At 35.9% G+C, this 16,533-nt stretch overlaps 1 non-coding gene across 1 annotated transcript; it reads right to left on the reverse strand.

The window, feature by feature from the left end:
• Positions 1-1,227: 1,227 nt before the first annotated feature.
• Positions 1,228-1,331, reverse strand: LOC111820804 (U6 spliceosomal RNA). Its single transcript, XR_002824312.1, has one exon. It is a non-coding gene; the product is annotated as a U6 spliceosomal RNA (small nuclear RNA).
• Positions 1,332-16,533: the final 15,202 nt, after the last annotated feature.

Genomic DNA, 16,533 nt, shown 5'->3' on the forward strand with positions numbered 1-16,533 from the left:
TTTTTTTAAATCCTTTTATCTGATTTTTTCTCATATAAGTTGGTGTCAAGTGCTTTATCTTCAATATCACTAATTCTGAATTCCATTGCCTCAATTCTGCTTCTATGACTTTCTATTGAGTTGTCTAATTCTGACATTTTATTGTTAATCTTCTGGATTTCTGAGTGCTGTCTTTCTATGGATTCTTGCAACCTGTTAAATTTGTCATTATGCTATTCTCTAATCATTTTAATTTCCTCTATTGCGTGTTCTGTGTTTTGGTTAAGTTCCTTCCTAATCTCTTGAAGAGTTCTGTATATTAATCTTTTGTATTCTACCTCCAGTAATTCCAAGAAATTTTCCTCTTGTGGAAAATTTCTAGGTTCTTTATCTTGTGAGCTTTTTGAAGCCATCATGGACTGCCTCTTTATGTGATATGATACTGACTGTTGTCTCTGAGCCATCAGTAAGTTATTATATTTATTTATTTTATGTTTGCTTACTGTGTCCTAGCTTCTTGTTTTGTTTTGATATGCCCAAATAGGCTGCTAGTGTGAGCTAGTTTGATTATTGGCATCTTTGAAGCTCGGATGTCCTGTCATCAGGTGGTTAGATATGTTACTAGGTATGTTAGCTCAGGAGTCTGCCCACTCCTCCTGTATGGATTCAGCTCAGGTGCCCAGGTAGATAGCCACCAAATGTGTGGTGCAGGCTCTCACCTACAGTCCTAGACAGGCATGGGTGATTGGTGTAGGCACAGGCATCTGACTGCAGCAAGGGGACACACTCTGAGCAAGGCAAGGGCCTGACCACTGCCCCCAAGTGTCCAGTAGGAAGGGGTGTCCCTGGTCCCTAGAGTGGGTAGGTCAGTGGGTTTTGCATCCAGACTATGAGACTCCAAAGCTGTTGGCTCCAAGGACTGTGGGGCACCTCTTATTCATGGGCCCCTATTGTAGGTGGCTAGGTGGCGTGTGTGGAGCCACCAATCCTCAGGCCCCTCATGTGGATAGGTGAAGACATTCCTTAATGGGCAGAGCAGTGTTAAATATCATGAAACTGCCATTTCACAGCTGATACAGTTGAAGTTAGAGTTCAGGTATATACCCTGATGTACTGCGTTAATGAGGGCCTACCCTGTTTAAATGGGCCCACAGCAATCTATTCAGGGGGAAAGGCACTGAAAGTCTGTGGATCCCTTATGCCTGTGTCTAGGCAAAGGACCTGTGCCTACCCTCGGTTCCTGGCTTAAAAAATATAGGACGCTTCACAAATTTCCGTGTCATCCTTGTGCAGGGGCCATGCTAATCTCTGTATCGTTCCAGTTTTACTATATGTGCTCCCAAAGCAAACACTAATTTTTATTTTTTAATCAGCTTTATTGTAGTATAATTACATGAAATAAAATTCACTCATTGTAAAAGTACAGTTTGATACGTTTTGACAAACATACACAAATGTATAACTACCACCCACAATAAAGATATAGAACATTTCCACTTCCTCAAAAAAGTTTCCTCCTGCCGCTTTGGAGCAAATTAACCCCCAAACTCAGCATATAGCACCCACTGATCTGATTTCTGACTGTATAGCTTTGCTTTTTTCCAGAAAATTATATGAATGAAATCATAGAGCCTATAGCATTTGGGGTATGGCTTCTTTCATGAGCTTAATGTTTTTGAGATTCTTCAATGTTGCTGCATGTATCAATAATTTGTTTCTTTTAATTACTGAGTAGTCTATGTTATGGATAAATTACAATTTATGTATCTACTCACCAATTGATGGACATTTGTATTATTCCATTTTTGGCTATTATAAATAAGTTTACCATGAACATTGTAGTACAAGACTTTGTTGTCAACATACGTCTGCAATTCTTTTGGGTAAATACCAAGAAGTGGAATGGATGGGTCCTATGGTAGATGTATGTTTAACTTTATAAGTAACTACCAAAATATTTGTCAAAGTTACTGTACCATTTTACATTTCATCGGTAATATGTGATAGTTCCAGGTGCTCACCAACACTGAGTAATGTCAGTTCTTTTTAATTTTAGCCATTCTGGTAGGTGTGTAGTGGTGTCACATTATGGGTATCCTCTTTTATTCTCATTGTGGTTTTAACTTGCATTTAACTAATAACTAACAAGTTGAAGATCTTTTTATGTGCTTGTTTGCAATTTATTTATGTATTTGTTTGAATATTTACTCGTTTTTTAAAATCAGAATTTTTTATCTTACTAAGTTGCAGAAGTTCTTTATATATTACTGATACAAATCCTTTATCTGATATATATTTTGCAAATACTTTCTTCAAGTCTGTAGCTTGCCTCTTTATTTTTTTTAATAGTATTTTTGGAGGCTCAGAAGGGTTTTTTTGTTTTTAATGCAGTCCAAAATATTTTTTTCTTTTATGTTTTTTAGCCTAATAAATCTGTTTTTTTTTTTAAACCCAAGGTCACAAATCATTTCTTCTCTTCTAAAAATTTCACTTTAAGGTTTATGACATATGTTTGAGTTCTTTTTTGTATGTTGTGTGAAGTAAGTGTTGAGGTTCCATAACCATTTTTTGTAAAGACTATCTTTTCCCCATTGAGTAACATGGCACCTTGTTGGAAAATTAATTAACCACATATGTGTGAATCTGTTTCCAAACTCTATTCTGTTTCACTAATGTATGTCTATTCTTTCACCAGTATTATACTATCTTGAATAATGTAGCTTTATAATATGTATTGAAATTTTTAGTCCTTGAAATTGTTCTTCTTTTCTCAAAACTGTTTTGTAAGTTCTAGACCTTTTGCATTTCCATATACATTTTTAGAATCATCTGATCAATTTCTACAAAAAGAGAAAGCTAGAATTTTGATTGGAATTTTATTGATTCAAAAGATCAGTTTGGGGTAAATTGACATCCAACAATATTGAGTGTTACAGTCCATGAACATGTTATATCTCTCTATTTATTTAGGTCTTCTGTGATTTCTCTCACAATGCTTAGTTTTCAGTGTATAGGTCATGCACGTATTCTGTTACATGTATCCCTTAGTATGTCATATTTTTTATACTATTATAGAGTATTTTTAAATTTTTAACTTGCATTATTATTTGCTAGTATATAGAAGTACACATATTCATCTTCTGTGCTTTGATAGAAAGTGATATTTTTGTAGATTCCTTATATTGTCTGTAGATAAAGACAATGTTATTTCTTCTTTTCAAATCTGTGTATCTTTATTTTCTTTCCTTTGCCTTATTAGACTGGCTAGTATCTCTAATACAATGGTGAATTTTCAGAAGTAGTAAGAATGAACACTTTACATTGTTCCCAATCTAAGGGGATACAATTTAATTCTTTATTATTAAATATGAGATACTCTTTGTAAATGTGTTTTATCACATTGAGAAAATTTACCTTCTAGTTTCTGAAAGTTTTTTTTTTAAATGGATGATTTTTCTATATTTATTGCAATAGTCATGTATGTCAATATATGTGGAGGATAATGTATCAAGACCAAATTGTGTTTATACCAGGAATGCAAAATATGTATGTTCATGAGAGATATTTGTTTACAACTTTCTTTCCTTTTAATGCTATTGTCTGGTTTTGGTATTGGGCTAATCTTGACTTCATAAAATGAGTTGAGAAGTGATCCTTCCTCTTCTATTTTTCTGGAAGAGTTTCTGTAAAATTGTTATTATTTCTTCCTTAAATAGTTGGTAGAGTTCACCAGTTAAGATACCTGGATTGGAGTTTTATTTGTGGGAAGATTTTCATCTACGAATTTAATTTCATTAATAGGGTTCTTAAGATTATTTTTTTCTTGAATGAGCTTTCATAGTTTATGTTCTTCAAAAAATTTAAAACATATATATATATATATATTAATAATCTGAGAATAATATGAGAAACCGGACTCTATGAAGAAGAACTCGGTATCAGCTATTTTATGCCAAAATAATTGCAAGCAGCAACACCAAAACTTAATTAATTATTTTTATGAATCTGGGGTCGCTGAATAGCATCTCTACTAATCCTTACTGGCTAGGCTGGGTAGTCTTTTTTTTTAACTTTTTTATTGTACTTTAGATAAAGGTTTACAGAACAGTTTCTCATTAAACCGTCAGTATACATGGTTTTATGACATTGGTTAACAACCCCACTACATGTCAATACTCTTCTCCCTTCTCAACCTTGGAGGACCTTTTTTTTTTTTTTTGTGAAAATATACATAGCCAAAGATACACCATTTCAAAAATTTCTACATGTACAATTCAGTGACATCGACTACATTCTTCCAGTTATTCTGCTATTCTCACTATCCTTTTCCAAATTATTCTGTCACCATTATCTTCAACTCACTACCCCCTAGGCTTCCCATCAAACCTTTGAGTTGCTGTTGTCAGTTTGATCTCACATAGATAATTCTTTTTTTGTACTTTAGATGAATGTTTACAGAACAAAAGGTTTCTTATTAAACAGTACACATATTGTCCTATGACAATGGTTAACAACCCCACGACATGTCAGCACTGTCCCTTCTCAACCTTGGGTTCCTTATCACCAACATTTCCTGTCCCCTCCTGCCTTCTTCTTGTCCCTGGACTGCTGTGCCTCGTTAGTCCCGTTCTGTTTTATGGGGCTGTCCAATCCCTGGCTGAACCGTATACCTCGGGAGTGACTTCACCACTGATCTAAAAGAGAGTCTGGGGGCCATACTCTCTGGGTTTCTCCAGTCTGTCAGGCCAGTAAATCTGGTCTTTTTTGTGAGTTAGAATTTTGTTCTACATCCTTCTCCAGCTCTGTCAAAGATCCTCTGTTGTGATCCCGGTCAGAGTAGTCAGTGGTGGTAGCCGGGCACCATCTAGTTGTATTGGACTCAGTTTGGTAGACGCCATGGTAGCTGTGATCCATTAGTTTTTTGGACTAATCTCTTCTTTGTGTCCTGTTCTCTTCATTCTCACTTGCTCCTGAAGGGGTGAGACCAGTTGAGTATCTTAGACTGCTGCTCACAGGCTTTTTAGACCCCAGACGCTACACCCCAAGGTAGAATGTAGAACATTGTCTTTATAAACTGTGTTATACCAATCAAGCTAGATGTTTCCCAAGACCGTGGTCCCCACAGCCCTCCGCCTAGCAATTCAGTCCTTCAGGGAGTTTGGATGTGTCTATAGAGCTTGCATGACCTTTCCTTGTACAAGTTGTGCTGGCTTCTCAAGTATTGTGTACTGTCTTACCCTTTACCAAAGTTACCAGTTATCTATTGTCTGTTTAATTCCCCCCAACACTCCCATCCCTCATAAACAAAAAAGATTATTTCTTTTTGTGTGTGAACATTTCCATGAGTTTTTACAGTAGAGGTCTCATACAATATTTGTCCTTTTGTGATTGACTTATTTCACTCAGCATAATGTCCTCCAGTTTTATCCATGTTATGAGATGCTTCACAAATTCATCATTGTTCTTTATCTTTGCATAATACTCCATTGTGTGTATGTACCATAGTTTGTTTATCCATTCATCTGTTGATGGTCATCTAGGTTGTTTCCATTTTTTGCTATTGTGAACAATGCTGCAATGAACATGGGTGTGCGTATGTCTATTCGTGTGACTGCTCTTATTTCTCTAGAGTATATTCCTAGGAATGGGATTGCTGGAAAGTATGGTATTTCTATTTCTAGCTTTCTAAGAAAGCACCATATCATTTCCCAAAATGGCTGTATCATTATGCATTCCCACCAGCAGTTCATAAGAGTTTCAATTTCCCCGCAGCCTCTCAAAAATTTGTTATTTTCGTTTTTTTTAACTCATGCCAGTACTGCCGGGGTGAGATGGTATCTCATTGTGGTTTTAATTTGCATTTCTCTAAAGGCTAGTGATGGTGAGCATTTCCTCATTTGTCTGTTGGCCGCTAGAATATCTTCTTTGGTGAAGTGTTTGTTCACTTCCTTTTCACATTTTTTAATTGGATTGTTTGTCTTTTTGTTGTAGGGGTGTTGGATTTTCTTGTAGAATTTAGAGATTAGACCTTTGTCTGACTTGTAACGTCCAAAAATTTTTTCCGAGTCTGTAGGTTCTCTTTTTACTCTTTTGGTGAAGACTTTCGATGAGCATAAGTGTTTAATTTTTAGAAGATCTCAGTTATCTAGCTTATCTTCTGTAGTTTGTGTGTTGTTGGTTATGGTTTGTATCCTTTTAATGCTGTGCATTAGGGCCTCTAGCATTGATCCTGTTTTTTGTTCTATGAACTTTATAGTTTTGGGCTTTATATTTAGGTCTTTGATCCATTTTTAATTAGTTTTTGTGTACGGTGTGAGGTATGGGTACTGTTTCATTTTTTTTTGCAGATGGACATCCAGTTTTGCCAGCGCCATTTGTTAAAAAGACTGTCTTTTCCCAGTGTGATGGACTTTGGGCCCTTGTCAAAGATCAGGTAACCACAGGTGGATTGATTTACATCTGTGTTCTCAATTCTGTTCCATTGGTCAAAGTATCTGTCTTTGTACCAGTACCAGGCTGTTTTGGCTACCGTAGCTGTATAGTAGGTTCTGAAATCAGGTAGTGCGAGTCCTCCTACTTTATTCTTCTTCTTCAGTAGAGCTTTACTTATCCGGGGCTTCTTCCATTTCCATATAAAGTTAATGATTAGTTTTTCCATCTCTTTAAAGAATGTTGTTGGTATTTGGATCACTCAGGATTGCATTGCATTTGTAAATTGCTTTGGGTAGAATTGACATTTTCACTATGTTAAGTCTACCTATCCATGAGCATGGAATGTTTTTCCATTTATGTAGATCCCTTTGGGTTTCTTGCAGTAGTGTTTTATACTTTTCTTTGTATAGGTCTTGCAGTAGTGTTTTGTAGTTTTCTTTGTATAGGCCTTTTACAACCCCAGTTAGATTTATTCCTAAGTATTTTATTTTTTTAGGGGATATGATAAATCATATTACTTTCCTGATTTCCTTTTCATCGTTTTCTTTATTGGTGTATAGGAATCCAACTGATTGTTGTATGTTTATCTTTTACCCTGCTACTCTGCTGAATCTTTCTATTAGTTCCAGTAGTTTTCTTGTGGAGTCTTTAGTGTTTTCTGTGTATAGTATCATATCATCCACAAACAGGGACAGTTTAACTTCTTCATTACCAACTTGGATGCCCTTTATTTTTTTTCTTGCCTTATCACTCTAGCTAAGATTTCCAGCACAATGTCAAATAGGAGTGGAGATAAAGGGCATCCTTCTCTTGTTCCCATTCTCAAGGGGAACGTTTTCAGCCCCTCTCCATTAAGAATGATGTTGGCCGTAGGTTTTGCATAGATACGCATTATTATGTTGAGAAATTTCCCTTCTATACATATTTTATTGAGAGTTTGTATCAGGAATGGGTGTTGGAGTTTGTCAAATACATTTTCTGCATCAATTGAGATGATCTTGTGATTCTTTCCTTTTATTTATGTGGTGGATTACATTGATTGATTTTTTAACATTGAACCATCCTTGCATATCTGGTATGGTCGTGGTGTATTATTTTTTTGATTTGCTGCTAAATTCTATTGGCTAGAATTTTGTTGAGAATTTTTGCATCTATATTCATGGGAGATATTGGTCTGTAATTTTCTTTTTTTGTGGTGTCCTAGCCTGGTTTTGGTATCAAGCTTATGCTGGCTTCATAGAATGAATTCGGAAGTATCCCTCTTTTTCTGTGTTTTGAAATTATTTGAGTAGTACTGGTATAAGCTCTTCTCTGAATGTTTGGTAGAATTCTCCAGTGAAGCCATCTGGGCTGAGGCTTTTTTGGTTGGCAATTTTTTTATTACCTTTTCAATCTCTTCTTTTGTTATGGTCTGTTCAGATTTTCAATATCATTTTGTGGTAGTTTCCTTAGGTGGTGTGTTTATAGAAATTTATCCATTCCCTCTAGGTTTCAAATTTGTTGGAGTATAGTTTTTCATAATACTCTGTTACAATCCTTTTTATTTCAGTTAGGTTTGTTTCAATGTCCCTCATTTCATTTCTTATTTGGATTATTTGTGTCCTCTCCTATTTTTCTTTTGTCTGTCTGGGCAGTGGTTTGTCGATTTTGTTGATCCTTTCAAAGAACCAACTTCTGGTTTTGTTGATTCTTTCTATTGTTTTTCTGTTCTCTACTTCATTTATTTCTGCTCTGATCTTTATTATTCCCTTTCTTCTAGTGGCTGTGGGCTTTTTTTGTTTTTCTCTTTCTATTTGTTGGAGTTCTGTATTTAATGTTTTGATATTGTCCCTTTCTTTTTTTGTATATATGCATCTTTTGCTATAAATTGTCCTCTGAGGTCTACCTTTGTTGTGTCCCAAAGGTTTTGGTATGTTGTGTTTTCATTCTCATTTGATTCTAGGAGTTTTTTGATTCCATCTCTGATTTCTTCTATTATCCAGTGGTTTGTAAGCAGGGGGTTATTCAGTTTCCATGTAACTGATTTTTTTCCTTGCTCTTCCTGTTGTTAATTTCTACCTTGCTGGTGTTGTGGTCAGAGAAGATACTTTGCATTATCTCGGCATTTTGAATCTTGTTGAGGATTGCTCTGTGGCCTAAGATGTGGTCTATTCTGGAGAAAGTTCCATGTGCATTGGAAAAGAAAGTGTACTTGGAAGCTGTTGGGTGTAGTGTTCTATTTATGTCTATGAAGTCAAGTTGGTTGATGGTGCCCATTAAGTCTTCTGTATCTTTGTTAAGTTTCATTCTTGATGTTCTATCCTTTACTGAGAGTGGTGTGCTGAAGTCTCCTACTATTATTGTGGAACTATCAAGTTCTCCTTTCAGTGATGTTAGAGTTTGTTTTATGTATTTTGGAGCCCTGTCATTGGGTGCATAGATGATTATTATGGTTATGTCTTCATGATGGATTGTCCCCTTAATCATTATATAGTGTCCTTCTTTGTCTTTTATGGCGGATTTTGTTCTAAAGTCTATTTTATCTGAGATTAGTATGGCCACTCCTGCTCTTTTTTGGTAGCTGTTTGCTTGATATATTTTTTTCCATCCTTTGATTTTTAATAAATTTACATCTCTGTTTTTAAAGTGTGTCTCTTGTAGATAGCATATTGATAGATTCTGTTTTTTTAATCCATTCTGTCACTCTCGATCTCTTTTTGGGTGCATGTACGCCATTTACATTCAGTGTAGTTATTGACAGGTGTGACTTTATTGCTGTCATTTTGTAGTGCTTTTTTTGTGGTACTGACATTTTCTTTGTTCCTCTTACTCTCCTGTGCTGATTTCCTTTTGTTTGTGGACTTTTTTTCATTTTGTTTGTTTTTGTAGGTTTTGTTTGTACTGAGACTTTATGTTTTTCTTCTTTATTTTGATGAGTGGGTTTGTTAACTTTCTTTGTGGTTACCTTGAAATTTACCCTTATCTGCCTAGGTTTGAACAGTCTATTATTACTTGGTATCTCCTTGCCTTCCTCTCCATTAGAAGGTTCTATACCTGCAGTGTTTATTCCCGCTTTTATTGTTCTGATGTTGTTGTTATTTACAGATTAACCTCTCTGTTTCCCTATTGTAATCCTTTTTGCTTTGGATAGTCCTTGAGAGTTCATTTCCTAGGTTGGTATCTGGCTAGTACAATCCTGTGTCCTACATTCAGCCAGTTGTCTGATGTTGTTTGCTCTCAGATCAAAGGGCTCCCTTTAATAATTTTTGGAAGTTTGGTTTAGTTTTTACATAGTCCCTTAATTTCTGTTTATCTGGAAATGACCTAGTTTCACCATCATATTGGAACTAGAATTTTGCAGGATATATTATTATTTTTAGTTAGCATTTTTTTCTTTTTAGTTTTTTATGTATGTCATCCCATTGCCTTCTTGCCTGCATGGTTTCTGCCAAATATTCCAAGCTTAGTCTTATTGTTTCTCCTCTGTATGTGAGTTATTGTTTTTCTCTACCTGCTCTCAGAATTCTTTGTTTGATTTTAGTGAGTGTGATTATGATATGTCTTGGTGATTTTCTTTTGGAGTCTATCCTATATGTGGTTTGTTGAGCTTCCTGGATGGTCAGCTTTTCATCTTTCATGATATTGGAGAAGTTTTCTGTCAGCAATTGTTCAATGATCCTCTCTGTGTCTTCTGTTTTCTCCCCCTATCTGGAACTCTGATCACTCGCAGATTTTCGCTTTTGATTGTATCTCACATAATTCTCAGGGTTTCTTCATTTTTCTTTGTTCTTTTTTTTTCTTATTTTTCCTCAAACAGAGTTATATCTAAGTTTTTGTCTTCAATTTGGCTGATCCTGTCTTCAATCTTTTCAAACCTGCTCCTCAGCCCTTCTATGACACTGTCCATTTCTGAAATCTTGTTTTTTATCTTTTGGATTTCTAATTGTTGTTTTTGTATCATTTATAGTTGTCAATTTATTTTAGCATTTTTTCCTGTATTATTTTCCTGAATTCTTCCATTTATTGTCTGTATTTTCCATGAATTTGTCTCCATTTTCCATGAATTTGTCTATTTTTTTCCTCATTTTTGTCTGCTTTTTGCTTCAACTCTTGGATAATTCTGTGTATTAGAGATTTGAATTCCCTATCAGGTAGTTCTAGTGTCTTTTCTTCTACTGGAAAGTTATGCGGTGTTTTATTTTGGATGCCTACTGGAACCATCCTGTCCTGTTTTTGTATATGTTTTGATATTGTCTGCTGACATCGGGCATTCAGTAGTTAGTTTTCTCATTTATTCATTGTAGATTTGTGTTTTTCATTCTTTTTCGTTTTATTTAAGTCTGAGCAGTCGGGCTGTGTGTTCTTTGTTGTCTGCTTGTCTGTGGACGTGATACTTTTCACCTCCTTCTCCAATGGCAGAGTCATTCACTCAAGTACGGTACAACAGGGCAGGTCCAGCTGAAGGGGAATTGGTGGTATGTGTTGTCTGTGGCACGTACTAGGGCCAACAGGGCGGGCCGGGAATCAGTGCAATTCTGGTTCCAGTATGCCGTGCTTTTGCACCTTGGGAGTGTGATGTTCAGTGCACGTTGTAGGTAAGCAGGAAGGAGTGGGGAGATTGTGATGTCTAGGGCTTTGATGGGTATGGTAAGGAGAAGAGAGAGGAGAGAGGAACAGGAGCCAAAAACATACACACAAACCAAAAAGAGTGCTAAGGGAGGTTTCTATTTGAATGGAGAGATAAGAGACTGAGAAATGGATAAAAACTAAAATAAAAAGGGTAAAAGTAAAAAAAATTGAATAAATACAAATCAGAGGAAAAAAAAAAAAAAGAAAAGTCCCCAGGGATCCCACCAGTGTGGCTGCTAGTACTGGGGAAGTTTCTCCCAGGCCGTGAAGTGTAGCCTGGTTATAAGGGCTAGATGTGTCACACAGCACCAGGTATTCAGGAGACAGGAAGCAAAGGTACGTATAGAGAGATGAGGAACTTGAAATGAAGAAAGGCAATAAGGGAAAAAGAGAAAGAAAAAAGCAAAACAAAAATAAAACAAAACCAAAAAAGAAAAACAGAAATGCCCCCAGGGATGTCATTGTGGGTCTGCACAGAGTAAGGGAGTAGCTCCCAAGCTGCATGGTACTGCTTAGCTAGAAGGTGCTCCCAAGCCAAGAAAAGAAAAATAAAACAAACAAATCAAAACAAAGAAAATCAGATCAAACAAACAACCAAAGAAAAAAGCCCCGGGGGTCCCTCCAGCTTGGCAGAGTGAGCTGGGAAGCAGTTTCACAGTGAAGCAGTGTTTTGCAGCCTTTCAGGAAGAAACAAAATGGTACAGGGCACCAGGTATTTGAGGAAAGGAGGGGGAGGTGGTGAGAGGTAAGGAAGAAATCTAAAGAAGTGGAAAAAAGCAACACCAGCAGCCAACAAATGGTAGTCAGGGAGCCGGCCAGTGCAGGTGGGTGGAATCCAAGCGACACTGGGGTGAAGCCAGTGCTTCCCGGCTAAGAGACTGTGGCCACAGGAAGCAGAGCAGGCTGACTGGGGGTGAAGAAGGGTGGGTGGTGGGAAATAGTATATCACTGGTTAACAGTTGTTCTGTCTCCTGCTGGGAATTCCTTGAAGCTACTTTCTTGCACCCACTGTTTGCCAATCTCCAATAGGAGTCCAAGATGGCAGATCTGTGCTGCGGTAGCTGATAGGGGACCTCTGCATGTATCTCTCCTCACTCTCTGTTCTCGGTCAGTTTCTTATTCCATTCCATGCTTGGTTGAGTTCTTTATCTCTTCATTTGATGTTTAGGGTTTCAGGACTGAGGTGTGTCTCTGACTTAGTTTTTTGGGTCTTTGCTGTGGATGGATGGTGTGGTGCTTCTCTCTATAGTGCCATGTTGCCCGGAAGTGGGCTGGGTAGTCTTTTGATCTCAGCTGGACTTGCTCACATGTGTGTAATTGGTTGGCTATTAGATGATTTAGGATATCTCCCCTAGGGAAACGTAAATTACCCTGTGTTTCTCATCGTACAGCAGACTAATCTGGGCATGTTCTAATGGCAATGGCAGAGTGCAAGAGCAAGCAAACTCCGTCACACAAGCACTTTCCAATCCTATGTTTGCATCACATTTGCTGACATCTTATTGACCAAAGCAAGTCCACAGTCAAAGTGAGAGTATACTACATGTTAACATGTAAATGGAATGGATATTGAGTAATAAAAATTGGGACTACTAATGCAAACAATCTCTTACAATTAGTGTTAGACAGTAGGGACACAAAGAGAAGTGAGACACCATTGCTTTTTTCAGTGTGCAGGCTCAGAGTTTACAGAGTGAAAGAGAAAGACATGTAAACACATAGGTGCAGTAGAACTTAAAAGATGTCACACACACACACACACTCAAAACCCACCACACATGGTACAGTATTTGGTACAAAAAAGGGTTACGGCTTCTCTCTCAGAGGGACGAAGGAAAGTTGGATATGAGGAAAATGTTCATAGAGGAAGTAATATTGGCTATAAGTTTCAAAAGGAAGCAGGTGTTGATGACATGAACACATCTCCTTCTAGCATTTTGTACCAGCACAGAAGACTGTCTGGAATTAATTCATTTAACCAATTGTTATCCACAGACCACTGATTAGAATAAACATGAGAGAAAAGCCAATGTTCTGTCCAATTCTTTTCTTTTTTTTTTTTTGGTAATGGTCTCAAATAAAACTATGACATACATAGACTATTATTTTTGAGTGAAAATATATACAATTTTTCTTTATTTTATAGGGATATGCTCAGTCATTCCAGAAGCATAGTTTTATTTTTTAGTTTATGAAACATTTTATTCTGTGTGCTTATGGAGTTCTGGGTTTCAGAAATAAATAAATATTGTAATATGAGCTTATGCTATTTTTGTTCTAGTCTCTAATCCAAGAAGTACAAAAATGTCAAATAGATAGATGGGAAATTAAAATAAGGAACTATTTTTGGCTCGATTATGAGGTCAGATTTTAAAATGAAGAGATTCAGATGACAATCAATTCTTTGAAATATTAATTTTATGGAGTATTAGATAATACTCACATATGATAGTAAATATAGTTAATTTAGAAGATCATCAATGTTTATTGAAAATTCATTTAGCTCTAGATTTAAAGATTCAAAATTTTGTTGAAAATTCACATATCCCCAATATTTGTGAGTCCTTCCTAATCCCTCAACTAATTTCATGTCACTCTTGACCACCATTAAATTGCTAATAATATTTATATGTAAGTAACAAAAGTGATACACAACCTCCAAAAAACGAACAAAAAAATTATTAGACTCACTGTTGCAACTCAAAGTGGAACATACCATATTTTTACACAAATAAGGCTTGTGCTTTACATTTGTTTGCCAACCAAGGCAACCCGCATGTTGCTGTAAAAAAATTAGCATAGCGCACTCACAAAAATACCTTTCAGAGAGAAGTGTGGGTACGGCTGGCAAACAAACATAGAATGAGCATTATTTGTATAAAAATATGGTGCTCGTCTGCTATTGTTTAATAGCCAAGTCTATTCCTAGCCATCAGGGTTGTTGCTGGGGATCCCAAATTAGAGGAGTATGTTTCAAAATAAAAGACTAGAAATTCTAGAGTGAAATATTAGAGGACCAACAACTGGTTATAAAAGTTAAGACTTATCTACTGACTCCACCCTAAAGGCTTCATGAACATTTGTTTTCTTTTCAAACCATTCAACAGTTAATACTAAGTTCACTAAGGGTAGGGAACCATCTGCTCTACATATTTTTCTAATTTTTCCCTGTTTTAAATGAAAAGGATTGGAAAGAGTCATATTAAGGCAATTTTGAGAAAAAGAAAAGAAAAAAAAAAAACCAAAATATCATGACCCTATCATAACTTCTTTTTTGCATATTATTATTTTCTAATCCTTGCTCATATAAAAATATCTGTTATGTCTTTGAAATAATTGGGTATATTCAGTTGTATACTTTTAAAACTCAATACATTATAAATATTTTCATGTTTCTATATAATGTTCATAATTACAAGTTTTAGTAGTGACACAATATTCCATCCATTCTGCTAGCATACCATAACTTTATTCAGTATGAATTTTTGGATACTCACCATGTACCATTAACCTATTATTTTACATGTAGACTGTTTCTAGTTGTTTTCTTTCATATATAATGCTAGAGTGAACATGTTCCTTTATATAGTTTATTGCATCCTATAAAATATCACCTTATGACATATTTGTACAACAAATATTACTTTATCAAAGACAGTGCATGTCTTTTCAAGCCTTGCTATATAGTTCAATACTCCTTTCCAAAAGAGCTGTATCAATTTGTAATGACACCAACAAAGATATATGATAACCTTACAAGCACTAGGTATTATGGTTTTTAAAATATTGATTTGTTGTTGTTGTGTGCCGTCGAGTAAATATTAAATATAGATGTTATCTCTATCGTGCCTAGTACAGTAAATTGTTCAGTAGTAGTGAACACATAATAAATACATATTTCATGAATATGAGGAATCTCATACCATAAGGTAGAGAAATGAGATAATAGTGAAGGATAGTATATTGTCACTCAGGATAAGGAAATTCCGTATGAGCAAAATTATTTCAAAGAGAAATGCCCTACCTTTACAAATACACAATAATGAAGGTTGAAGAAAGAGCACTAACAAACAACCACAGAGACATTATTAAAAGGATGAGATGAGAACAAAATGTGTACTATATTTAAACTGATTAGAACAGTGACTGGCATCTATCACTTGTTATATAATTGTTTGTTATGATGATAATGATGAAGAATTTAATTTCATGTTTTAAGTCATTCAGTCCTCTAAACAATCGTATGAGGTAGATATTATTATTGTTGCCATCTTGTAGATGGGGAAACTGAGGCGCATAGCAGTTAAGTAACTTGCTCTATGTATGTGGTAGAGCCAAGGAACTGAATCCAGGAACCACGTCTTTAACAATTGTACTAATCTGCCTCCTGTTAAAGAAAAGTATTGATTAGAGAGACAACGGGGTATCTCTGAAACAATAGGGTACATTAAAAAAAATAGTGAAGAAATCAGAAAATTGGAAATGGAGAAGTCATACCTTAGGGAAGTTCACGCTTGATAGTCTCAATCTAAGTACAGTATGATGTCAATTCATCTCTAAGTGAACTAGGTAGAGCAGTAGGCAGAAGATTAGAGTGTAAGGAGGAGGAAAGAAGTACTGAACAGAAATTGTAGGAATTGAGTCAGTGGTATCACCAGGGTTGGTGTCACCCAGTGAGATAACTTGTGATGTCACCTTCTCATGGTCCTCCTCTAGTACTAGACCATACAGAATCCTTGGTAATACTTTTTGTACTAATGTTACTAGTAAATCGTAAACACAGGCAGCAACAAAAACAGTGCGTGCTTGTAGCATGTGCAGACAAAATCACATAATTCGAAGCATTATTGTAACTGGGTAATAATGACAGCTCTGACCCAGCACATTAGGAGGTTCACAAAGTAAATTAGCATTTAATTTTGTAGGTATGTTGACAAATGTAAGCTGGGCTTACAAAAAATATTTTTATTGGTATAACTAATTACAGGGATATTTTTATACAAAATAATAAATTTCTGCAGAAACAGAAACACTGTACAAAAATTTTATAGACAGTCATTTTGTTCTCATCTTCTCTGACAGTGTCACCCGGTACAATTTGCACCTGCCTCACCCCCTTAGTGATATCACTCGATTGACTCATGGATTCAATTAATATCTTCATTCAACAAATATTTACTGAATCCTTACTTTGAGCTAGGGTCTGTTTTAAGTGCTAGGGATGCAGTAGTAAAAACACATGCACACACAAAGTTTTGTCCTTCTAAAGCTTATATTCTAAGGGTAAGGGCTGAAAAATAGTAAATAAGTAAATATATAGCATGTCAATGGTGGAAAGTGTCAAGGAGGATGACAAAGAGAGAGAGAAGAGAGAAAAGTAAGGACTTTAGTGCCAGTGGTATTGGAGAAAGAGTTCTATTTTATACAGGGGAGTCAGTCATAGATAATCACTCTGATAAGATGGCATTTGAGCAAACACCCAATAGAAGTGAAGGTGTAAATCATACAGATATG

This window comes from Trichechus manatus, unplaced genomic scaffold, assembly GCF_000243295.1.
Source record: "Trichechus manatus latirostris isolate Lorelei unplaced genomic scaffold, TriManLat1.0 scaffold00051, whole genome shotgun sequence".
In the NCBI taxonomy this organism is placed as follows: domain Eukaryota; kingdom Metazoa; phylum Chordata; class Mammalia; order Sirenia; family Trichechidae; genus Trichechus; species Trichechus manatus.